Genomic DNA, 10,315 nt, shown 5'->3' on the forward strand with positions numbered 1-10,315 from the left:
CTCCCTCACCTCAGGCTCTCCCCTCTGCGCTCCCCTATTGTTACGCCTGTGACCTCAGTCTTATCCAGTTGTATAGTCTACCCTTTTTGGTGCACTAGTGGTTTTCATTTGCATAACCATAGTAAACAGTTTCTGTTTCATGTCGTCCCATTTGCTTTTTGGAACCTCCCGTGCCTCCTTTTCCAGAGCCCTAAAAAATGTCCCCAAACTATCCTGTGGCTCCATTATTTTGGCAACATTCTTCTCCACATCTTTAATTAAAGAAACGACATCCGCATTAGCAGCTTCCGGGACGGTTCTGGGCCTATTCCGTCTAGAGACAGTTACCACAGGTGATGTGGGTCGTTGCGCACTAGTCGGTGTGGATGTTGACTGTGTGCTCACATTTGCATTGTCGTCCTCCTCCTCTGTCTCTCTGTTCTCAGATGATGACCTCAAGGATTGACTGAGAGATGCAATACTGCCGTCATCTTCCTCCTCAGGTTCCTCCTGTGCCTCACTTCTAGCTGCATTTGTCGTTGTTCTGGAATTATAAGAAAAGATATACAAAAAATATATATATTATTTTGCAGTATTAGCTGAAAAAGCAGAAAACTACTAACTTTGGATAGTATAGTTTTCCAAACAAGAATGGTTATTTTATTACCTTCTCCTCTCCTGTGTGTTGCGGAGAAAACCTAGCTGATCGAAAAGTGGGTGGTAGCGGTATCGACTAGGAGCTTGCCCACTCCTGCTTTCCCTGCTGTGGCGGAGGTCTTTCGCGTAGCGGTCCCTTATGGACTTCCATTTTTTTTTAAGCATTTTTACTGGAAAACAAAGGCAGAGAAACTTGATCAAATATGTGTAACTTTCACATCGGTTCCGTACAAAAAAAAAAAAATGCTTTCAATTACTTATCCTGATTGTAAGGTGGGGAGGTACAATGCATTGGGTGGGCCCGTGGGGAGGTACAATGCATTCACTGTGCCCGTGGGGAGGTACAATGCATTCACTGTGCCAGTGGGGAGGTACAATGCATTCACTGTGCCCGTGGGGAGGTACAATGCATTTAGTGGGCCCGTGGGGAGGTACAATGCATTCAGTGGGCCCGTGGGGAGGTACAATGCATTCAGTGGGAGGTACAATGTATTATAAGATCATACAGTGAGCCGCATCATGTACTTACAAATGTTGTCTCTAGTAGATGCACTATACTCCGGATACAGCTCAAAAAAATGTTTGCAAACTTCCTCCCAAGCGCGTGCCTTCCGTACATTGTTGCTGTATTCCCTGCAGGTACTGTCCCAAATGGCAGGGCGGCCATGTACCTGCTCAACCAGCTCTCCCAGCTCCACATTGCGCTCTGCTGCTGTCGCCATCGCTCTAGCCTGTCTCATCACTTCCTTTCACATCATCACTTCCTTTCGCATGGAATTATGGTTCTCCTTCCTGTTCTGTCCCCTCCTCCAGACGCCTTTGCAGACTTTCACTAGCTTTCACTGGCGTTCGAGCACGTTCGAACGCTACGCGGCCAGACGCAACCGCCTTCCAGAAGCTGCATGTTGCTTTCAGGACTAGACGCGACGCCGGGATCAACCGCCAGGCGTTTATGAAAGCTTGCAAAAGCCAGCCATAAACGCTCCCATTCACTTGAATGAGACGGCGGTAGATCCAAAAAAACGTCGCGTTTGAAAGCCCGCGTTTAACGCCGCAAAAACGTCCGTCTGAACCAGCCCTAATAAACACCAATTCTAGATTCAGGAAGTTGATATGTATGATGCTGTAAATGAAATGCCAATAGAGTAAGGGCTGGTTCAGACAGACGTCTGTGTGGCGTCGCGTTTGGGGGCGTTGCGGCGGCTGCGCGGTCAGGCTTTCAGTAGCCTTTGCGTCGCGTTCCGATGCGGTCGCGTTTTTTCTCCCCCTTGGGGGAAATTAGCCATCGCGGTTGGCCGCCCCCTGGAAGCTACATGTCGCTTCCAGGGGCAGCTCTAACACTAGCAAAAATCGGGACCCGAACGCCGCAATCGTGTAAACGCGTGCAAAAGCTCAGTGTAAACGCTCCCATCCACGTGAATACTAGCGTTTACCGCGACGTTCCGAACGCTTGCGGTAAACGCTCCGCAAGCGTCCGTCTGAACCAGCCCAAAAGGTGGCCCTACAATTATAGATTCGACCAGATTTCTGTCAGATGCCAATCAAGTTGAATCTGACAGGAATCAATCTGATGTGTACCACACACTAGGAACAGATTTCCAATACATTTCAGAATGAAATCTAATGTAAATTTATTGGAAATCAAATACATAATTGGACCATTAGATCCAATGCAAATCTATGGGCCATCGATCTGCTGGCAGCAGCAGATCGACCTAGATTTTCCAAAGAGTCAGATAGATCAAATTGATCGAAATCGGCCGCAAATCGATCAATCGGCTGATTTGATAGAATCGATTTCCAATCGATCGATGGCTGAAATTGACCAGTGTATGGGCCCCTTTAGTAATAAAAGTCTACGTAGGAAAACAAACAATTTCTTCTGGGTAAAACTTGGAAAATAATCATCCTTTATAATGGTACAGCAGCAAACGTTTGGCCTAGAAGTGCTAATATATACATAAAAGTTTGTTTGTGACTTCCTGAGAGCCGACATTTTACCTTGATGTTTCCTGTAATACGCTATTCTTTTCCTGCGTATGCAGCACACATGGAACCATAGCCTGGCCTCGAGATCCAATTTACACTATGGTCTTGGATACTTCAGAGTGTTAACAGGGAAAGTTTTTTAAAAAATGGAGAAAAAGGTAAAACGAAATAACAAAACAAAAACACACCGGTGAAAGAAAAAAATATTATCTTTACTTCGGCTGACTCCATTTGAAGATTTCACTTTAGCTATGTAGACTGCAGCTCATTACTAGAACTGTAAGAAACTGCTCAGGTCTGCAGGAAACATATTGTGTGTGTGTCAAACACATTTTATCTTTATTTTAAAAATAGGAATAGGAGATTCTGCAGATGTGCACCCATATCCTAGTCATTTAACTTCTTGCCAACCGCGTCATGCCGATGGGGGTGGACGCGGCCACAGCCCCAGGACCGCCAATCGGCGACCTTGGGGCTCCGCCTTCAGTCTCCCATCGGCGATCACTGATGGGAGACTGTTAGACGGCGAAACCGTCATCCTTTATTGCTGTACAGCGCTACGATGTAAGGCAGCGTTGTACTGGGGACTGCCGAGTGACACGGCTGTCCCCTCTCTTGTGCAGGAAGTGATCGGCTGTCATAGGCTGAAGCCTATGACAGCTGATCACACTGATTGGCTGGCAGGGGGAGGGAGGGGGGAGCATAAGAAAAAAATAGGCAAATTTATTTTAAAAATATTGTCATAAATATTTATATATAAAAAAACAAATAAATAAACATCTGGGGGGCGATCAGACCCCACCAACAGAAAGCTCTGTTGGTGGGGAGAAAAGGGGAGAAGGGAATCACTTGTGTGCTGAGTTAGACGGCCCTGCAGTGAGGCCTTAAAGCTGCAGTAGCCAATTTAATGTGAAATGGCCTGGTCTTTAGGGGGGTTTAACACTGCGGTCCTCAAGTGGTTAAAGCGTTTTTCTTAGTTTTAAATGCTATTGGGTATTAGAAGGTCTGAGCAATAGGGACAGTCAGAAATGCTGAATTCTGAATCTGGCAGAATTCCAAATTTAGTCTGGGATTTTTTACTAGTGGGAAACCCTGGCAGCAAATTTAAAGGGAACCTAAACTGAGAAGGATATGGATTTTTCCTTTTAAATACCAGTTGCCTGACTCTCATATTAATCCTGTGTTTCTAATACTTTTAGCCACAGCCCCTCAACAAGTATGCAGATCAGGTGCTCTGACTGAAGTCAGACTGGATTAGCTGCATGCTTGTTTCAGGTGTGCGATTCAGCCACTATTGCAGCTAAAGAGATCAGCAGGGCTGCCAGGCAACTGGCATTGTTTAAAAGGAAAAATCTATATCCCTCTCAGTTTAGGTTCCCTTTAAAATGCTTTTCTAGTGCAGTGGCAGTGAGTGGCAGGGGTTAGCAGTGCATCTTTAAAGAGAACCCGAGGTGGGATTTAATTATGTTAGTGGGGCACAGAGGCTGGCTGTGCACACTAACACCAGTCTCTGTTGCCCCATGGTGTGCCTCCAGGACCCCCCTGCGCGCTGCTATACACTCCGCAGTGCTAGCGACACACAGCGTGTCTCCAGCACAATGTTTACCTATGCGGTGTCAGTCAGCGCCGCTCCCCCGCCTCCTCAGTATCTGCGCTACCCGCCTGTGTCCCTTCCCTCCAATCAGCGGGAGGGAAAGGACGCGGGCGGGTAGCACCGATACAGAGGAGGCGGGGGAGCAGCGCTAACAGACACAGCTTAATCCCCTTTTTAATAGGGCTAGCAGTTGTGTATAAGAATTCTGCAAAGCACTGCATGCTACAAATAGCTCTATGGTGACCTCTCCTGCAGGTGTCCCTCTAGCCACATGCCTGGTTTGCCTGTGCCTAAAAAGGGCCTCATGTTTGTCTGTCAGGGTTTCATTGATGTGAGCATTTTAAATGCAGAGATTTTCCCATTAACACTCAGGCACTACCACAAGAGGAGTCACTGGGACTAAAGTACTGAGACATAACACATAATGTAAGAGGAAGGTGGTTTTACGTCAGCCCCAGAAATGATTTTGCGAGGACAGTAATGCTGCTTCTGAGCAGTCTTACTGTCCCTAAATCACTCCGAGTATAAGGGGGGCTACTCTGTGACCCCATCTGTCTACTGTGTGTCTCCAGTCCAATGCATGCACACACCAATCAATGTCATTGAGTGCAGCAAGTGTAAGAATATCCTGGCAAGTCAGAGGGCAGGAAAGTACATTGTTGGGCCCGTGGAATCATGGATGCACAGACATGCTTGGGGCTGTGGTAATGAGAAGATGTCTAGAGGAAAGAGCAATGTGACCAGATATGTAAATATGCATAGTTTCATATAAACAACATACATGAGGAGAGTTATGGTTGGTGGATAAGGTCAGACAAGGTTTATTTTATGGTAAAGTTCAGGAGGGTAGGGTTAGATGTCAGGTTGGGAGTTTATGATGTGATAAAGGTTAGAGTTAGGACCATGGGAGGAGGTTAAAGTTAGGCACCATGAAAACGATTTTCCTTATGAAGAGGAGTTTAGATGTTTAGCAGGGATTTGGGTAGGATTATGGTAGTTGAACAATGCACAATATATGACAACATAGCAAATAAAAACAGCTTTGCATATCTGGTTAACTACCTGCCGACTGCTCCATGCTAATTGTCGTGAAGGCGGCAGCAGCCCCAGGACTGCTCCACACTAATCAGCGTGAACGGCTTCCTATAGGGCTAGCAGGAGAGTGTGCGCATCGTTGCACGCGCATCTCCACTTGGAAGGCAGAAGTAAATTTATTTAAATATAAATAAGAAAAATATTTAAGATTTATTAGTAGCTATGAGCGCTCCTCTATATGCTTCCAAGCAGTGTTAGACCTTGAAATGACCTAGGAATAAATGCAATATGTTCTATGCCCTTAAACACACCATAAGAATGTTTGCTAATGTTGATACACAATTAAAAGAGGAGAAGAAAAGACACCACAAATATACAATTATACAGTAATATGGATCACCACACAATGGGAGGGGTATACCACCCTACAGTCAATGTTCATAGATGGATTGTGCCGGCGCTCAACATATAGTTCACTATTATAGTGATATATCTCTTCACTTTCCAAATCAAAATCAAAAACAGTTCTCACAAAATACTCTCACCAGATGCGATGGCTGATTTTGTTATAGATCAGCATAAGAAGCATATTAGTATATCCACATCTTCATCTAGGTCTACCCGCATCTAAAACTTAAAAGGAGTAAAAGCACATAGCGTAATCCGCCTTAAAAACGTTGCCACAATGTCACAGCAATCCCACTCGTGTGTTGGTGTTCAAATTCAAACAGCCCACCACCAGCATGTCTAAGAAACTGCTAGCCGCTCACCAGATGCCAATGCTGATTACAGATGCAGGATCAGCTAACAGCGCTTATCGGATCCAAGATCCTTCAAACTTGACTTGCATGCGTGGCTCCTTAAAACTTAAAACAGACACTCCATAGCGTAATGCTGTATTTATTAAGCGTATTAAAACAAATCAGTGCACTCACATATTAAGAAGAAAAATGCGCATTGTATAAAATCCTCCGCGTTCCTGACAGGGCTTGTGAACTCGTGTCTCCCAACTGCATCCACGCCAGAGGCTCCGCCTTTGGGCTTGATTCACAAAAGAGTGCTAACTGTTAGCACGGCCGTTTTTTGCGCTAATTTTCGCGTTCACGCGCAATTAAACGTTTTTGCGCAAAATCGTTATCATTTTCACGCAATATCGTTACCGTTTGCACGCAAAAAACGATAACTATTTCACGCGAAAACGGCCATGCTAACAGTTAGCACTCTTTTGTGAATCAAGCCCTACTAGTTTCGTCATTCTGATGAAACTAGTAAGGCGGAGCCTCTGGCGTGGATGCAGTTGGGAGACACGAGTTCACAAGCCCTGTCAGGAACATGGAGGATTTTATACAATGCGCATTTTTCTTCTTAATATGTGAGTGCACTGATATGTTTTAATACGCTTAATAAATACAGTATTACGCTATGGAGTGTCTGTTTTAAGTTTTAAGGAGCCACGCATGCAAGTCAAGTTTGAAGGATCTTGGATCCGATAAGCGCTGTTAGCTGATCGTGCATCTGTGATTAGCATTGGCATCTGGTGAGCGGAGCAGTGCTTTTCAGCGCTGCTAGATTTGGGCGCAGCCGGCGCTTTCATAGACTGCAATAGGAATCATTCCTATTGCAGCGCTCAGTGAGTAACGTCGGCTCCGTCAGAAGACGGAGCCGAGGTTGCTTAAAAAACACAATAATTTGGCCTCCAGCAATCGCTGGAAGCCGAATTATTTCATTCCCCCACTATCCATGGCGGCGTGGAGGGGGAATAGTAATTAAAATGGCCCGGACTTGTACAGAAACAAGATCAGCCGTATACCGGCTGTATCCTGCGCCCAATTCTACCGGCACTGATTTCAAATGTACTCCTAGTGAGTGGCTAGCAGTTTCTTAGACATGCTGGTGGTGGGCTGATTGAATTTGAACACCAACACACGAGTGGGATTGCTGTGACATTGTGGCAAAGTTTTTAAGGCGGATTACGTTATGTGCTTTTACTCCTTTTAAGTTTTAGATGCGGGTAGACACAGATGAAGATGTGGATATACTAATATGCTTCTTATGCTGATCTATAACAAAATCAGCCATCGCATCTGGTGAGAGTATTTTGTGAGAACTGTTTTTGATTTTGATTTGGAAAGTGAAGAGATATATCACTATAATAGTGAACTATATGTTGAGCGCCGGCCCAATCCATCTATGAACAAAGAAAAATATTTATATAAAAAAAATAATCAGCTGGGGAGCAATCAGACCCCACCAACAGAGAGGTCTGTTGGTGGGGAGAAAAAGGGGGGGATCACTTGTGTGCTGAATTGTGCGGCCCTGCAGCAAGCCTTAAAGATGCAGTGGCCCAATTGAAGAAAAATGGTCTGGTCTTTAAGGGGGGTTTAACACCACGGTCCTCAAGTGGTTAAGAACCATTAGCTAAAAAGTCTGGTGGGACAAAGTAAATCAAATGAGGTACTTTGATGGTTGGTCAACCTGCAAGTAATAAAGCTTGTGTACGCTTCAAAACCAGAAATACTTGCTAAACTAAAATATAGCATACCAAATATAGCATAGTTAAATATCAGTATTGATCCCAGATACTAACCACTATCTTGAATATGCAACCAGGATATGTTATATTTTTCAAAATTCAGTTAATAATCCAAGCCATAGCATCACAAATAATGGTTATGTTGTGTAAAATAGTCATACCATAAATATACTGCTGTGTATGTAACAAGTTTCACATTGTAGAAATTAGTCATTTATTTTTCTCTTTATCATTTTTGTGCTATAGACATTCATATAATGGGAGTGAGCAGCAGGGGACCGCCAAGCAGCTGCAATGACCAGACCATTTGACAGCAGTGATGACGATGATCATATGGAGTATTAGCAGATCAGATGAAGGGTCAAACCAGGTACTCATACAAAGGCAAAACACATTGTCATATAAGGAATAGAATCACGGCTGTCTGCACAGAAAAGCTCAATGCTAGGAAATGCCAAAGGTACAGCACAGAGCCCTCAAGCACTCAAGCCTCTAGTACAGTAGATATCCAGAGGATTGGGGATGAGAGAGGTGGGGTGGGTACCACCCATGAGAGTGGAAAATATAGTGCAGGAGTGTGCCCATCATCTCGGCAAAGCAGGGCAGGAGCCAACACACACACACACACCACACACACACACACACACACACAAACACACACACACACACACACACACACACACCTGTGTAGGTCTGCACTGTGCCACCAAGACAGCACTTACTCATAACCCATTGCCTCACAAAATGCCCTGTGGCAACTGGCAATACGAAACCCTTAAGTCATTAATTGCAAAATAGGGATTCCATGAATTAGGAAGCCAAAGATAACATGATTCACCAGGCCACCCTCTTCCACAGTGGCTTAGCTAAGGAGCTATTGGCCCGAATGCAAGTTTTGCATTGGGCCCCCGAAGCACTCTATACATACCTAGTCATATGATACACCAAAATCTGCCAAGAACAGCTGCAGTGTCAGAGGTGCAAGAAAGGGATTGCATCAGTTAATGATTACTAATATTCAAAAGCATCTATAGAAGTGATTATTACCAGCACAGGACTAATAAAGAGCCAATACTTTTTATTGGGCCCCTCTAGTCCAGTTCTCTGATTGTCTTTTCAAGAACCATTTTTAGTAAGTACTTGCCACAGCATACTGTGAAACCCCACATGACAACAACCGCATTTGCAAAGCATTTTTTCCCACAGGACCTGCTGCTTTGTAAATACTTTAATCTTATTAGAGTTGCTCATATTCTTATACTTGTCCATTTTCCTGCTTCCAAAACAACCCTCTCAGAAACTATTTGCTGTCTAAATAAATTCCACCCTCTGACAGCTGCCACTGCAATGGGATAACCAGTATTAGCTCTTTATGTCAGCGGTTTTAATATTTTTGCTGATCCAGGTGTACATTTTTCCATACCTTGAGTAGTCAGACATTTTATAATTATACAGAGGCCTTCTGTACAAAACAAGTGCTGCTTTCTACCTTTGGGGGAGCAGAGGTTACCTTTAGTAATTATTATAGGGAGCGCAACAGTGTTTTACTTGTAAGTTATACCATTCAGGCCATTAGTGCAATGCTAGATCAATACAGAGACCTGACACATCCGAATTACCAAAGGCCTGTTTGTTGACACACATTTACATTAGGCAATAGTGGTTACCCCTGTGGACATTACATACACAGCAGGAGGAAAGGCAGGCTAGTGCATTGTAGTCCTGCAGCCTCATTGCCCTTCTGAACGTGCAGTCTGCTTTCTGCAGAGCTTCTCACCCGGGAGGAGCTTTCCTCACAGTCATGGTGCTGAAACACACAGAAATCCATTGCAGCTTGAGCTACACACAGCCTGCATCTTCCCCTCTACCGCATACATTATAACAAACAAACCTGACAACAGAAGGCGAGCATTGTACGCGATTTCATAATGAAACAGTGCCTTAGGAAACACATAGCTAGGCCGAGTCAGAGGGATGAGAATCATCATGAATAAAATATATCTACCTACCTCATAGAAGACGAATAGAGATGCTGATAGGGAATATTGCTGTTTTCCTGAGGTGGAGGCAAACCCGTTGCTTTGTATTTTCCAGTCTTCCTTCTTGCTTTCTCTTTTTTATGTCACTATATTTCAGTATCTCTACCACTTCACAGCTCTCCCACTCCTGCTTTGCAAGAAAAGGTTTCTAAAAATAGCTTGCTCACGCCTGGCAGTGGAACTAGCACATCCTATACATTGCTTGACTCTGTATCATCCACTCTCTCAGCCAGAACTCAGTCTGGTGCTGTCTCTTTCCATATCCTTTCCAGACTAACATCCTGGCATTTCTCGGCCCCAATCCTTATCTTCCCTTGAAAAGGTTAAAGGACAAACTAACTCATGGGGGGGACTAGTGACAATGGAAATAATATTCACCTTTATTTACCTCTAATCCACATATTTTAAAATCCCACAGTTAAAGGTCACCTGAAGTGAGAGAGATATGGAGGCTGCCATATTTATTTCCTTTTAAACAATACCTGTTGC

The 10,315-nt window shown here is 44.3% G+C and overlaps 1 protein-coding gene across 1 annotated transcript in view; it reads right to left on the bottom strand.

Moving 5' to 3' along the window:
- Window positions 1–10,085, bottom strand: part of CPLX2 (complexin 2) — a 252,724-nt gene extending 242,639 nt beyond the window's left edge. Inside the window, exon 1 of the mRNA XM_068277115.1 lies at window positions 9,797–10,085. The gene's annotated coding sequence lies outside the window, so the exon portion shown is untranslated. The remainder of the gene's footprint in view (window positions 1–9,796) is intronic.
- Window positions 10,086–10,315: the final 230 nt, after the last annotated feature.

This window comes from Hyperolius riggenbachi, chromosome 3 (genome assembly GCF_040937935.1).
Source record: "Hyperolius riggenbachi isolate aHypRig1 chromosome 3, aHypRig1.pri, whole genome shotgun sequence".
Taxonomy (NCBI): domain Eukaryota; kingdom Metazoa; phylum Chordata; class Amphibia; order Anura; family Hyperoliidae; genus Hyperolius; species Hyperolius riggenbachi.